The sequence below is a fragment of the Taudactylus pleione genome, unplaced genomic scaffold (assembly GCF_031769625.1).
Source record: "Taudactylus pleione unplaced genomic scaffold, aTauple2 ptg002745l, whole genome shotgun sequence".
NCBI lineage: Eukaryota > Metazoa > Chordata > Amphibia > Anura > Myobatrachidae > Taudactylus > Taudactylus pleione.
Window position 1 is genome coordinate 130,972 of NW_028287120.1, and position 16,585 is coordinate 147,556.

Sequence of the window (16,585 nt, forward strand, 5' to 3'; positions counted from 1 at the left end):
GTTCTGGTGGATGCCATTAGAGCACCTTGGTGGTTTCAGCTGGCATACATCTTTCCTCCACTGGTAATGTTACCAAGGGTAATTAAAAGGATTCAACAGGTGGCACATCCGGTCATTCTCGTAGCTCCAGACTGGCCACGCCATCATTGGTATGCAGCTCTTCAGGGCATGTTGTCAGATGTTCCATATCATCTACCTCTGTGTCCAGACCTGTTGCTTCAGGGTCCATTGGTTTGATGGCATGGGTCTTGAATCTAGCATTCTGAGGGCCAAGTGGTTTTCAGTCTGTGGTGAAAACCATGATACAGGCTCGTAAGCTGGTTACTTACCAAATCTATCATAGGATATGGAAGATATACATTTCTTGGTGTGAACAACACAAGTTCAAACCAGAATAGTTCAAAGTGTCTTGCCGTTTATCTTTTTTGCAGGATGGGCTGGTTAAAGGTCTGAAATCTTAAAGAACAGATTTCAGATTTATCGTTCCTGTTCCAGAGGAAGTTGGCCATCATTCCAGAAGTTCAGACCTTCTTGCAGGGGGTTCTTTGCATTCAGCCTCCTTTTTGTTCCTCCTTGGGGCTCTCCAAAAGGCACCATTTGAGCCTTTGGAATCTGTAGAATTGCGTTATCTTATTCTCATTGCATTGGCCAGAAGGGTTTCTGAATTAGCGGCGCTTTCCTGTAAAGCTCCGCTTATAATTTTTCATGAGGATAGGGTAGTGTTACGCACTACCCATCTACTTACGCATCTACTTGGACCATACTGCTTCCTTGAGGTGCAGATTCCTTGTTGGTGTTATTTGATGCACCAAAAAGAGACTGGCCTGCCTCAAAGGCTCCATCGCTAGATGGGTCACTTCTGCTGATAGACAAGCATATTTGTCCTCAAATACGATGGTTCCGGCCTCAATTCGGGCTCATTCGACTCGTGCTGTTGGAGCTTCTTGGGCTGTACGGCATGGTGCCTCGGTTGAGCAACTCTGCAAGGCAGGTACCTGGTCATCCGTACACACTTTCACAAAATGTTACCGCTTGCATACGTTCAGCGCAAGAGATGTTAGTGCTGTGCGGAAAGTTCTTAGAGCGGTTGGTTCCGAAACCCACCCCCTTCTTACTTGGCTTGCATTAGTATATCACCCATATCCAGATGGATGATAAAGGAAATTCGATTTTTACTTACTGTAAAATCTCTTCCTTGGAGTCCATCTGGGGGATGCAAAGTTCCCTCCCTTGTTTGGTATTTTCTTACTGGTTAGCTGCTGGTTTCTGGCTTTCTCAGTTCTTCCTTGGCTCTCCTCCGGCTTTGTTAATCATTACATTGAGCTTACGGTAGTTAGAGAGGGGTTATATGGGGGGTGGGAGCCAGTTTTCAATTAGTGTCCAACTCCACCCATCACTACACAACCCATATGTAAGGCATCCCCCAGATGGTCTCCAAGAAAGGGATTTTACGGTAAGTAAAAATCTTATTTTTTGTTATAACTTAATAAAATTTATATTTATAAAATGTTTAATTACCTGTGTCTTCCAAGGGGTGCTATCGGATGGTTGCCGCTGTTGGAGGTCCTCCATATGTGCTGGTTGCCCGGGTTTCAGAGACTCCTCCGCTACCTGGCTGCTGGGCGGGAAGCTCAGTGGCTCAAAAATCTGCCATAGATGCAGGGTGTGCCCATCATCATCATCTTCCTCTACACTGCTGAGCTAAGCCTTGGGGTGGCTCTGGCTTGGGGTTTCAGTGTGTTTCGGGACTGGACATTGCTATTGCTGTATCCTGCAGACCCTGTCTTTGACTTTACTGTCCATTTGGTGACAGTCTGTGGGAAGTTAGTGTTTTACATTCAGTCTGCATATTATCCTGCTGTCATGCACAATATCTTTAGTGCCCATTTACAGTTTCAGGGGTCTTTACACTGACTTTTATCCTTTTTACCTGCTAACTCCCTGCAGTTCTAGGTCCATTGTTTTTCAAGTTCTGGACTCTAGCCCTGATTCAGAGCCGGACGCTCTGACAGAGCGCTCGCTCTGAATCTGTCACGGCCAGGGTATTTCAGCATGACGCTAGGCGAGTGTTACCTGTGAGGTCATTGTGGCGCGGGCTGTCTGGTGGCGGAGCTGGTGTCTGGCGGGGGGCTTTGGCTGCACGCGTTGTGCGTGCCTGTTGTCACTCTGCGCTGGTAAGGCCTGGCGGCGTCTCCATTCCGTTTGGCATGGGCGCTGCCATCTTGCCTTCTGGCCATGTGATGCGGCTGGCCAATCCTGGTGAGTCACATGTTCCCTCCGGCCAGTAACAGCACGGCATGGGGTATTTAGGAAGGGTCAGTGCCTTCCTTCTTTGCCAGTGCAACGTGTATCTCAGCCTAGCTGAGAGGGAGTTCTCTGTGCTTTCCTGTTCCTGTGAATCCGCTGTCTGCCAGTCTGCCTGTCAGCTCCTAGTTCCCACTGGACTACCCCGCTACCTCCATCACCCTTGCCCATACCTGAGTGCCTGAGCCTGCTGACATCCTACACTTCAGTTCACTATCTGCAAATCTGGCTTGTTTATTTTCAGTTTCACTACCTGCACACCTGGACTGCTCTAATTGTTTCTACCTGGACGTTAACCCTTTTGCTTCCACCACAGAACTCTTGTGCACATTTATATTTTCCTGGACTTTTATTTACTGCCACATTATATGTCCACTCGAGCACTTATTAAAAATCCTAGTTTTATTTACAAATCTGCTTCTGTGATTGCTCCTGCTACCACCCCGGCTCCACAAATAACCCAGAACGTAACAGTTTGCACTGGCCCCATGGAGCCGGCCACGGATCAGGAGTCAGGAGTGGATTTGTTCAGGTGCATTTCTGGTCGATTAGAAAATCTGGAAAACATGCAGCATCAGATGGCTAAATTTCTGCAAGAGATGTCCAAGCGACATGATAGTTTGCAAACTTCCTTTTCTACCCCTGAAGTACCAGCAACTACATCCGCATCAGCGTCTGGGAATACAGGAGGCAGATCATCTCCCCGCTTACGTCTTCCTTTACCAAATAAATTTGACGGCAATCCTAAACTCTGCCGAGGATTCCTAAATCAGTGTGACATACATTTTACCCTGCAGCCTGACAACTTTCCAACTGCAAGAACTAAAGTGGCTTATATAGTCTCTCTGTTATCCGGCCAGGCCTTGGAATGGGTTTCCCCACTCTGGGAGTGCTCAGATCCACTGCTGGATAATTACGCAGGCTTTGTGTCATCCTTCAGGAGGATTTTCGATGAACCTGGGCGTACTGTATCAGCATCATCAAACATCATGACACTGAGGCAAGGGGTCCGTCCTGTCAGTCAATATGCCGTGCAATTTCAAATTTTAGCATCAGAGCTCAAATGGAATGAGGAAGCCCTCACCTCGGCCTTCTGGCATGGGTTGTCAGACCGACTAAAGGATGATCTAGTCACTCGAGAGCTTCCTACTAATCTGAACGACATGATTTCATTGTGTATCAAAGTTGACCTACGCTTCAGGGAACATCAGGCTGAAAAAAACAGAACTGACCGGCAAAGGTCATTTACCCCCTCCTTTTCTACCCGTCCCATTCCTTCTCCCACTGAAGAGGAGCCTATGCAGGTGAATCATACACACCTCTCCAAAGAAGAACGTCAGAGAAGAATGCAAAAGAACCTCTGTCTGTACTGCGGAGAGTCTGGTCACCTGCTGATTTCCTGTCCCCGTAAACCGGGAAATGCCAAATCCTAACTGACCCTGGAGACATCAAGTTAGGAGTTATGAACCCGTCTCCAAAAATTTAAAGATTTCACGATTACCCTAGCCTTGGATCTTAAACCCAAACCTGTCTTTGCTACTGCTCTAATCGACTCAGGAGCAGCCGGAAATTTCATAACGTCTAGTTTCATTGATAAATTTCAGATACCTTGTTTGACTCTCAACCATGCTATCTCTCTGACCTCGATAGACGGACGCCCTCTGACTAACGGGATAGTCACCAAAGAGACTCAACCTGTATTGGTCCGAATTGGGGCACTTCATTCTGAGTCCTTAAAATTCCTGGTGATATCAGAGGCCTCTCAAGAAATTGTTCTTGGTCTACCCTGGTTACGTCAACATAATCCCAGGATTGATTGGAGTTCTATGCAGATTCTGTCATGGGGTATGGACTGTCAGAAATCCTGTCTTCCAAAAATTCGACCTGTGAGAAAGACAGTTTCATTAGTTTCTTCTGCCATTCCCAAGGAATATCAGATGTTTGCCGACGTTTTTTCTGAACAACAAGCAAATATCTTACCCCCTCATAGGGAATGGGACTGTCCAATTGAATTGATACCTGATAAGATGCCACCTCGTGGTCGTACCTATCCGCTGTCCTTGCCTGAGACTCAAGCCATGACCGAGTACATCCGGGACAACCTGGCAAAGGGGTTCATCCGCCCCTCTACTTCACCTGCCGGAGCTGGGTTTTTCTTCGTTGGCAAGAAGGACGGTGGTCTAAGTCCATGTATCGATTATCGAGGCCTTAATGACATTACTGTAAACAATCGATACCCTTTTCCCCTGATTACTGAGTTGTTTGATAGGGTCAAGGGCTCTGTAATTTTTTCTAAATTAGATCTAAGAGGGGCTTACAACCTCATTCGTATCCGAGCTGGCGATGAATGGAAGACCGCTTTTAATACCAGAGATGGACATTTCGAGTATTTGGTAATGCCTTTTGGATTATGTAACGCCCCTGCTGTCTTTCAAAGTTTTGTTAATGAGATTTTCCGGGATCTGTTATATGTTTCGGTTGTTGTCTATCTGGATGACATACTGATTTTTTCACCCTCTGTGGCTAAACATCAAGAACATGTTAAGGAGGTCCTGACCCGTTTGAGAGAAAACCACCTTTACTGCAAACTGGAGAAGTGCGTCTTTGGAGTGCCCAGTGTACCTTTTCTCGGCTATGTAATATCTGGCTCCAGTTTAGAAATGGACCCCAAGAAGGTACAAGCAATTCTGGATTGGACCCGACCTCAGACACTGAAGGCCATCCAGAGATTGTTGGGCTTTGCCAATTATTATAGACGCTTCATTAAGGGATTTTCTACACTGCTGGCTCCCATTACAGCCTTGACCCGCAAAGGTGCTAATCCTGCCCAATGGTCACCTGAGGCAGAGTCTGCCTTTCATCTTCTAAAACAGGCCTTCATCTCAGCACCAGTCCTTCGACAACCATATCTGGACAGGCCTTTTTTGTTGGAAGTAGATGCATCATCTGAAGCTGTGGGAGCAGTCTTGTCTCAACATTATGAGGACAACCGAGTCCATCCGTGTGGGTTCTTTTCTAAAAAATTCTCTCCTGCCGAAAGAAACTACGCCATAGGTGAGCAAGAACTACTAGCTGTAAAGTTGGCGTTGAAAGAATGGAGATATTTGCTAGAAGGCGCCAAGTTTCCATTTACTGTATTTACGGACCATAGAAATCTCCTATTTCTCAAAAACCTCCAATGTGTGAGTCCTCGTTTGGCCCGCTGGGCAATATTCTTTGCCAGGTTTCAGTTCACCCTGACCTTTCGGTCTGGAGCACTTAATCAGAAGGCTGATGCCCTATCGAGATCTCTCCTCTGTGATGATCAATCTGAAAATCAAAGCAATACCCCTGTCTTGGAATCAAGAGTTTTCGCCGCATTACAACTTCAGCCTCCTACGGGAAAATCATTTGTGGCCCCGGAATTAAGGAAGCAGCTTCTCACTTGGGCACATTCCTCTCGCTTCGCAGGGCACTCAGGCACTCGGAAGACCTTGGAGTTCCTGAAAAGACACTATTGGTGGCCTTCTATGAAGGCAGACATAATGGATTTTATATCTTCCTGCTCCTCCTGTGCCCAGCATAAATCATCACGACAAGCTCCAGCTGGGGAATTGCTTCCATTACCTACTCCATCACGTCCATGGACGCATCTCTCCATGGATTTCGTCACAGACCTGCCAGTCTCTCAAGGTTTCAACACTATCTGGGTTGTAATAGACCGATTTTCTAAGATGGTCCACTATATACCGTTGAAGAAGTTACCTTCTGCCCCTGACCTGGCACAGTTGTTTGTCCAACACATATTTCGTCTACACGGCCTTCCTGCTGAAATTGTCTCTGACCGTGGTGTGCAGTTTACTGCAAAATTCTGGAGGGCTTTGTGTTCTGTTCTTCAAGTGAAGTTAAACTTTTCCACGGCCTACCATCCGCAAAGCAACGGCTCCACCGAGAGAGTTAATCAAGATCTAGAGACTTTCTTAAGAATTTTTATGTCATCTTCCCAGGACAATTGGGCTGCCTTGCTGCCGTGGGCTGAGTTTGCACATAATGCTTCCTACCACTCGTCAACTAACCAAACGCCATTTCAGGTTGTATATGGCCTTCATCCTCGTGTTCCCGAATTCCGAAGCCTGCCTGTTTTCGATGTTCCGGCCGTGGAGGACACGGTGCGGAATTTTGCTGCCATCTGGACTCAAGTACGGTCTGATTTGTTGAAGGCATCCTCTCGCTATAAGACCCAGGCCGATAAGAAGCGTAGAATAGTTCCACGCATGCAAGTTGGAAGCCAGGTCTGGTTATCCACCCGGAATCTTCGTCTGAGGGTTCCTTCTATGAAATTTGCACCACGCTTCATCGGTCCCTTCTCCATAACAGAAGTCATTAATCCAGTGGCCTATCGTCTACAGTTACCCCCATACCTAAAAATCCCTAATTCCTTCCATATTTCCTTATTGAAGCCCCTGGTCCTGAATAAATTCCATAGTGCTCTACCTGCTTCTCCTCGAGTCCAGACGGAGAGAGTTGAGTTTGAGGTCGCCCAGATCTTGGACTCTCGTCTACGCAGAGGTCATCTACAGTATTTGCTGGACTGGAAAGGTTACGGTCCAGAGGAACGTTGCTGGACCGATGCTCGTGATGTCCACGCTCCCACGCTCATCAGGAGATTCCATTCTGCCCATCCGGAGAAGCCTGGTGAGTGTCCTGAGGCCACCCCAAAAGGGGGGGTACTGTCACGGCCAGGGTATTTCAGCATGGCGCTAGGCGAGTGTTACCTGTGAGGTCATTGTGGCGCGGGCTGTCTGGTGGCGGAGCTGGTGTCTGGCGGGGGGCTTTGGCTGCACGCGTTGTTGTGCGGGCCTGTTGTCACTCTGCGCTGGTAAGGCCTGGCGGCGTCTCCATTCCGTTTGGCATGGGCGCTGCCATCTTGCCTTCTGGCCATGTGATGCGGCTGGCCAATCCTGGTGAGTCACATGTTCCCTCCGGCCAGTAACAGCACGGCATGGGGTATTTAGGAAGGGTCAGTGCCTTCCTTCTTTGCCAGTGCAACGTGTATCTCAGCCTAGCTGAGAGGGAGTTCTCTGTGCTTTCCTGTTCCTGTGAATCCGCTGTCTGCCAGTCTGCCAGTCAGCTCCTAGTTCCCACTGGACTACCCTGCTACCTCCATCACCCTTGCCCATACCTGAGTGCCCGAGCCTGCTGACATCCTGCACTTCAGTTCACTATCTGCAAATCTGGCTTGTTTATTTTCAGTTTCACTACCTGCACACCTGGACTGCTCTAATTGTTTCTACCTGGACGTTAACCCTTTTGCTTCCACCACAGAACTCTTGTGCACATTTATATTTTCCTGGACTTTTATTTACTGCCACATTATATGTCCACTCGAGCACTTATTAAAATTCCTAGTTTTATTTACAAATCTGCTTCTGTGATCGCTCCTGCTACCACCCCGGGTCCACAAATAACCCAGAACGTAACAGAATCAGGGCCGTCCCTGCTCCTTTTTGGAGCGGCCTCCTGGCTGCTCGCATAGCTGTGGGTGACCACCCACAGCTATAGCGAGTGGCCAAAATGATGGTTGCGATGGTCAAGACCATCGCGACCATCGGGCTTGCGACGAGACCCTGCAGTAGGGTCTCGCTGCCGCAAGCCGAGGAGTGCTTTTGGCTCTATCAGAGCCAAAAGCACTCCCACTGACAGCGGGGCGACCCAGACGGTAGGCATTCCCATGGGAACGCCTCCATCTGGGCAGGCACGCCCACCAAAGGGTGCGTGCTGTCAATCACCATCGACAGCATGCCCCCTTTTGTGCGAGACCCTTGACGACGGCTTGGTCGTCGTTATTCAGGTCTCGCGCATGCGCACGACGGAGGTGCCTCCGTCATGCGCACTCGGGCACCATCGACCCACTTGCGAGCGCTCAGCGCTCGCGGGCGGGTCTGAATCAGGCCCTCTGGCTCCTGTATACATATTGAGTATTGTTTATTGGTGCAGTTCTGATTGGTTTGTCTGTGTCTCCATTATGCAGCTTTTTTGTGGCCAGTAAATTGGAAATATATGCCCTCTAGTTTGTGGTGGCCACTGCACCGGACTTGTCGCAATCATCACCCCCAACTGATGCCCTGGAACTGGCGGATTATCCATCACTAACAAGTTCTTCAGGCAATTCTGACTTCTGATAAGCGAGTCACCGACAAGATTGATGAAATTCAAGCTGATCTCTCTTTAATCCTACTCAATCTACAAAAAAATGTAACACTATAGCTTCATACACACACAACGATTTAGTAAATGAACGATTTTAGTAAACGATTTTCGTTCATCTTTTCAAGGGAAAATGAACGAAAATCGTTTACTAAAATGTTCATTTACTAAATGTAATGAACAATTTTTTTGCACTACAAACGATTTTTGCATATTCCCTTACTGAAAATCGTTGATCGAGATTTTTTCAACGATTGAACGATAAACGATATCGTTAGCGATAATCATTCAAAATATCGTTGTGTGTATGCACATTAAGTCTGATTTGTAGGCTGCTACTGTTCCCATGAAAAGTGATATTGCAGCTCTTAAGCAACTAATAAGTCAATACAAGCATAGGTTGTCTGATCTTGAGAGATGCTACGATGTAACAATGTCCGTTTTGTTGACCTTCCTGAATGTGCCTGGTTGGTGGTGTTTTTGGGAAGGATGCCTTCTCTCCTCAGTTTGCGGTGGGGCGTGCTCACCGTATTCTGACATAGGCCCTCATTCAGAGCCGTACGCTCTGAACAGAGCGCACGCTCTGCATGAGGGCCGGGCTCCTTTTTCATGGAGCGTCCTCCTGGACGCTCGTATAGCTGTGGGTCACCACCCACAGGCTATACGAGCGTGCATTTTGATGGCCGCGATGGTCGTGACCATCGCGACCATCGAAACTGCGAGCCGGAGCCTGCGGTTGAGGTTTTCAACCGCAAGCTCCGGAGTGATTTTGGCTCTATCAGAGCCAAAATCACTCCCACTGACATCACTAGTGATGTCAGTGGGCCGGCTTCTGACGGGAGGCGTTCCCGTGGGAACGCCCCCGTCAGGGAGGCACGCCCCCGGCACGCCCACCAAAGGGGGCGTGCTGTCAATCAACATTGACAGCACGCCCCAGTTGATCGGACACAACGAGCGAAGGAAAGTCCTTCGCTCGTCGTGTCTGGCGCATGCGCACGACGGAGCTCCCTCCGTCGTGCGCATGCTCAGTGCAGACCATCGACCCACTTGCGAGCGTACAGCCGCTCGCGAGTGGGTCTGAATCAGGCCCATAGTCTCCTCCACTTTGGGGCCCAGCCCATACTTCCATAGCCAAACTTAATTTGGTATGGTCAGACTCAATGGTCCGCTAAAGTTTGAGAACCATACTGTTTCTAGTTTTCCAAACTTTGCCTTATGCTGGGTACACATTAGGATGACAGATAGGTCAGCAGTCCGATCCTCCTTTCGATTTATTAAGCTATAATTACTTACCAAGATAATACACTGATGGTGTTGCGCTAATTGGATTTGTAATTACAAATAAATACTTAACGTGGCAGAAATGAATTCAAGACACCAAATAAATCTACCAGGAATTTAATAAATACACAATAAGCATATCAGTAATGGTATACAAATGCCATATGACAATCACCTTAATATTGTAAAAAGTCTGTACAGACTATCATATATTACCATGGAACCTCTTGATTCCTAATAGAAACCTGCATAACTGACAGGTTAAAGAAAACATAAAAATATAAAAAAATTGTATATTTCATGTTAACTGTGACCAATCTTAATCTGACAGTTCTCACCCGATCAAAGTCCACATATGAGAGTCCTAATAACCCCTTTGATTTTACCTCTGGGTTTTGACAAGGGGTAGCGCTGGAATGTTTTCCAAAGGTGTAAACAGTACAATGTTATTTAGGAAACACGGACTCCATGCTAATTCGAAGCGCACATATAATCCACCTATATATCCTGAAGAGGTGTAGTGGTTATTGGTATCTCCTACCGCCTGGCCAATGGACAAGGTTATCCTCTGACGGGGAAATCCTGAGGCTGTAATATGGTCAACACATGACCGCCTGGTTATCTCTCACCATCTTGAATCCAGCCAGCGGGATGCTGGTGATTTTGGTGAGTCGTGGCTGAGCATAGCTAGCAGCAATGCTGTGACCTGGACTGCATCGGATGCTCGGAGATGTCAGGTAAGGCAATTCCTTACTTCTGGTGTAGAGATGCACCTGAGGCCGCTGCTGTAAGTACCAGGGATTGTCCGCATCCTTACACCAGCCGGGGCCTTATAGTCTGACGCCGGGGATCGTATCTGCTGCCACGAGGCCAGTGTACCTGGTTGGTTAATGCAGCATAAGGGGAGGAAGGCGCTCCCCCGGCAGCTCCTCCCCTTATCCAGACGCAGTCCTGATAAACAGCTTTCGCCGTCTGGGTTTTTTGCCGCCTGCTCTCCATGTGTAGAGACACTCGCGGTCCACGCTCAGTGCATCTGATAGGTTTAGTCTCAGGAGGGTCTGGCAGTCTCCCTGTGTACTTCTCCTGTAGTTTGATTTTGAGCTCTTTATACTATGCATTATATGTGACTGCTGCCATGACGCCAGCATACCCAGTTGGTTTATGCAGCTTAGGGGAGGTAAGCATTCCCTTGCAGCTCCTCCCCCGACCCAGACGCAATCCTGATATATAGGTTTCACGCTTCTGGGTTGCTCCGCCTACTCTCCATGTGTATAAAGATGCTCACGGTCCCCGGTGTGCACCTGGTAGCTGTTGGTCTCAGGAGGGTCTGGGTCAGTTTCCTTGTATACCTCTCCCTTGGTTAAGGTATACGGTGCTCTATATCCTACTAATACTTTGCGTTGCTGTAGTTGATTTTTGAGCCCATTGTAATTATATTACATATGTATTGTGTGTGACTGTTTGCTAGCTGTTGACTATAATTTTCTGTCAACTGTCTGTTTTTCTTTGCTTTACACTCATTAATTTAGAAGGCAGTCACATTACTTTGCAATTGTTGCCTTTACTTTAAACATGTCTAAAGATAAGGGGAAACAAGAGGGGAAGCCACCTGTGTTGGTTTCATATGCAATGTGTGTCCTCACAGGACATAAAGGAGGGTTTGAGTGCTGTCTGTTTTAAAGAGCCACCTCACCAGTCCTACAAGTTAACTGGACAAGAGCCATCTTGGGTTGCTTCTTTTTCCCAGGTCATGATGCAGGTGGTGGATTGTTTGGCTACTCCAACAATGCCTCCTTGGATGGGGTGTCCACATATGTTTTCACCTCATGGGCATTCCTCTATTAAGGATGTTGATAGCCATTCTAGTCAGAGTATGATGCTATCGATTCCTGCCTGTCTATACCTTCTAAAATTGTCGCTATTTAGCGTTATGAGTCGCACAAGAAATAAATGCTTTCAGACTTTGAGTGTGGTACCAAAGCACAAAAAGTTATTATTCAATATAAACAGATGGTTACACGCTGTGATCTAAATACAATTAGCGCAAATAAATCATACAGACCCAAGGTACAGTTGTTACATATGCACACGCTCTAGACGGCATCAAAATAGAAACCTCCGTCAACAGCAAAGCAAGCAGACTGGCATCCAGGTTTAGAGAGCCCACATATATACTCTTACAGGGATAGGCAATACAATAGAACAGTTTGGCATGATTCCATTGGTTCTTCTTTTTTTTTTAACAATTTCTTTATTGAAACACCATAAAAAACACATCATATAGAATTGTCAATTGTCATATAATAGCTGATCAGTAAATAGAATAAACAGTTATATCAATATTCACATTGTGTCTGTGTATAATTGTATAACTGACAAATATAAACACAAATATTACAGTAAAACATATTAGTCTCTGTAATGTCTAAAGTCATCTGACTGTAAAGTAATAATACTTATTGCATTCATATTGAGGTTTGTTTTTTATTGGATCTCTATGTCGTTCCATGAACCCAAATTATAGAGGGAGTACAGCCATGGGATTCAGAGGGGCGGGGGGAGAGGAGGCCGAAGATGACAAGTATAGCCAGAGGAGGTGGAGGTCCTAGGGAATGAAGCCATGTGCTCTACTAATTCAATCGAATTGGAGGATCCACTGAGGTCACTCGGAGGCAATACCATGGGGTAAATTTCAATGAATCGTAGATTTTATGTCTCTGCACTAAGGTCTGAGTATCAATATAGCTCTCCCAGGTTTGGAAAAAATGTTCAGCTCGCTTCTCCTTCTACAAAATGGTCTCAATCCAGTCCATATTAAATACATGGAAAAGCTTTTCTTTAAAAAGTCGCAATGTTGGTGGGGAAGTGTCAATCCATGTCTGAAGTATAGCCTTGCGGGCCACCGCACTAATAATGAGAAGCCGTCCACAACCCCTTGCCACTCGCTGACCCTCCGGAAGTATACCAAATATAGCTCACACATCAGTAAATGGTACATAATTCACCAGGTGTTCTAGGGCATATTTTCTCACTTTCAACCAAAAGGTTCTCAGAAGGGGACAAGACCAGAAGTAGTGGTATAAATTAGCAGTATCAGATCGACAGCGAGGGCAAGAGGCCGAGGAGGACATACCTGCCAAATATTGCCTATGTGGGGAGAAATATGCTTTGTGAAAAATATTTTAAAACATTTCCTGATATTGGATAGCCGGGAGTAAATTATGTGATAAGAGAAGAGTTTTATAAGAATCTCACATGACAAAGAGGGAATCACCTGCACCCACCTACTCATCCCAGTATGTACAATCTCATGTTGCATTGGTTGACGTAGAAAAGAATAGTGAATTGATGCCTTTTTGGTTGCCGGTTCCGAGAGGAGCATGGTATTAAAGCGTTGTCCCAATATAAATCTGAGAAACATCTAATGACCAAAGTCACATAGTGTTTAGCCTGCATAAAACTAAGGGGATGATTATGAAATGAGGGAAATTTTTCTAATGCCTCCCGATAATTAAGTGTGCGTTTTAATGGCATGTTGAGAAAGGATCATATATTTTTTAACCCTTCTTTGTGTAATTTGGTAAAGGGAAATGATGCTCTGCCGCCCTGAAATTCTGGGTTTCCTATAAAAGGTAGAAAATATTGATTTATAAGAATTCATCTGACTACGGTGGCGAAGGATATGCCACACTTTACGGGTGGACCACAGGAGAGGGTTATCCCATATATGATTCGGGATTTCTGCATCGTGCACATGTAAGAAACTAATCAAGTTAGTCTTCCAAAAATTAGCCTTCTATTGAAGTATTTGCATAAAGATCTTGGTCATAAATCCAATCTCGAAGATACCTTAAATGCATGGTTATAGTTTAAGATATGAGGAAAGTTAATCCCCCCATTGGCTTTGGTTTGCTGCAGCTTGATTAACCCAATCCTTGGGCGTTTGGATTTCCATATAAATTTTCTAAAGAGAGAATTCAGCAGAAGAAGAGACTGGAACATATACAACAGCCTTGGGAATGTTACCATCTTAATAAGATTGGCTCTACCCATATAAGCAAAGATGTTTCCAACCCTCCAATTCCCTTGTTATCTGCACGATGGCTTTTGAGAAATTTAGTTTATACAGTTCAGCTGGAAACTTGAATCCCCAAGTAATCAATACTATTCCTAGCCCATCTCAATGGCAGATGAGAACCCCAACGAGGAACTTGTATATTTGGATGGAGATAAAGGCCTACCGACTTTGACAGATTCACCTCATATCCCGATATCTTTCCAAAGTCTGAAAGTTGAGACAATATTTTCCCCAAAGAAAGCTCAGGTCTATCAATAAATAGTAGCAGATTGTCCGCGAAGGCAGATAATTTCTGCCGACCCCACCTTTATCCCTCGGAACTCTGACCATGTCTGCAGGATACGAAACAAAGGGTCAATACACAGGTTGAACAGCAACGGGGAAAGGGGGCAACCCTGGTGGGTTCCTCTATGCATTCTAATTGGATCCTCCCAAACCCCATTAACCAACCTTCCTGGTTCTTCTGTTACAGTATAGTTCATAGGTCAATTTGTATGGACACAATCCAGCCTCCAACAGCCCTTTGTGTCCTTTTTCCCGCTGCATACTAAATCTAAGCTGGTTACATTACAGAGTACATTTTAATGTTTAACTCTCTATGGTCCATAGTTTGCAGACACATGTTGCGATCTTCTCACCGATGGTACCGGAAATCTGTGGAGACACAGTGGATTAGTACAACGCCAACCACAGTCTGCTTACCATGTACTAAACCTTAAATATCAAATTAAATTTATTTCACAACATTAATAATACTGAATAAACCTTGAATATTACACTTTAATACTAGGGAACCTTTTATGTAAGTGTGTAAGTATTGGGGTTTTGGGAAAAGACGCCAGTTAGCGTTGTGCGACTACGTGTTTGTGGAGTACACCATGGTACGTGTTTTGCAGGGTTAATCATTTTATATGTTTTAGTGACTGTATTTATATGAGGACTTTTAACTTCTTTCTATTGCGTGGGAATCGCACGACGCTAAATAGCATTGCCGTATGTACTTATAATGGGCGAGATTCACTAACATGGCACTGGACAGCCATTCGCAAAATGGCGTTGTGCAGATTTAATTTTAAATCGATCCTGTCTCAGCCAATTATCCGGCTTTGACAGTCCACCCTTTGATGGCAAACATGCTATTTTTAAAATTAATTTAGGCTTACATTATGACATTCTTTAATGTTAATTTATGGGATGGCACAAGGTGGTTCTTAAACCATCAATAATGTGTCTCTAGGAGGGGACATAAAACTACCCTTATACACACACCGCGGATCTTGGGAGATCATGGGAAAGATATGGTGATGCACCAATCCTATAAAGGAAGTCTTGAGGGGGATAGGGACTAAGATTATTTACGATTTTTTTAAATAACATTTTAACAACACAATTTATGCATGTCTAAATTTTATACATCATATAATGGTACCTTCTAGTTCAGGGTTGTAATGCAGCCCTACATTTACCTCAGTATTCATATTGTTACTACTGATCACCATCATAATTTCATTCTTTTGGTTTATCTTATCTTTACATTTTCCACATTTCAACACAGTAGGAACACACTGCTTATTGCCTACCCCTGGTCTAGACTGACTCATGTGCCTGCTCCGAGTCAAGGCCAGGGTGAGAAAAGACATATAACACTTTATAGATTAACACATGCTATGGAAATAATGACATAATGTGAGAGAGCAATATCGGACCTCTTCAATTATCATGGAACCTGCAGGAGAGACAGTCAAAAACAATGACAGGAGTCTCATTCTTCTGGAAGCTCAGAACTTGTTGAATGCCAGAAGCAAGTAAGCTGGAGGACCACTAAGGAGAAGGGGCTTGACGGCCTGAAGAGCCAGGTCCAGAAGATAAAGGCGGTGTAGTAAGGGAGATACCGAGTAGGGAGCACGGCTAACCCTTGGTCTGGAGTTTTCACTTGGTGAGAACATCCTTCATTTGACCACAGCCGTAGAGCCAGCCCGGGCCCCATTACCATCAAGAGGTCGTGACCTAATCTTGGGAGGCGTATCCACACCCCCTTAGGTTTTTTTTGTAATTATTCTATTTGCAGCACCTCATGCTGGGAAGGGGGGTTCTGTGAGCCCCTCAGTCCGGTGCAAATCCATGGGGGGCGGGCGTGATCAGTGACTCTCTGGAGGGATTTGTCACCAGTGGCGACTGGACCAGGAGACTTGCCCTCCCTTGTGGGCGGCTGGGAGCGGCACACGATTGGCGGAAGCCTCTTGGCCATTCCGGGAGAGTCGGCAAGTATGCGGAAGACACGAGAGCGACTAGTCCGCCACATGCATGGCTGGATCTCTCTGCCCGCGACTTGGGTGTTTCTGGGCGACTGGCGTCCATCCGTCCGAGCCGCCAGTCTGTGATGATTCTCTTGCACCCAGCATGGAGTAGGTGTAAGCGCTGACGCTAATGATGATGGCGGAGGATGCGCAGAAGTGGTACGGATACTCGCAGTAGCGTTATTATGGCTGCTGTGGGGCTCTGTACTTTGCGCGCCCCGCAGAATCAGGCCCATCGTGTCATCACCCCTTTGTGCAATTACCCCACAGCAGGGTCCCTGGGACTGGCCGCCATGATTACATTTCCCTTCTCATTGACACCTGCGGCACAGGGGATGGTGGTGACCAATGTTACGTGACACTACAAATGACAGCATACTGTTGCTGGAAATGCTGGGACTTCTAGTTCCCCACGTCTTGCTCTGCATTGTGGCTGTTT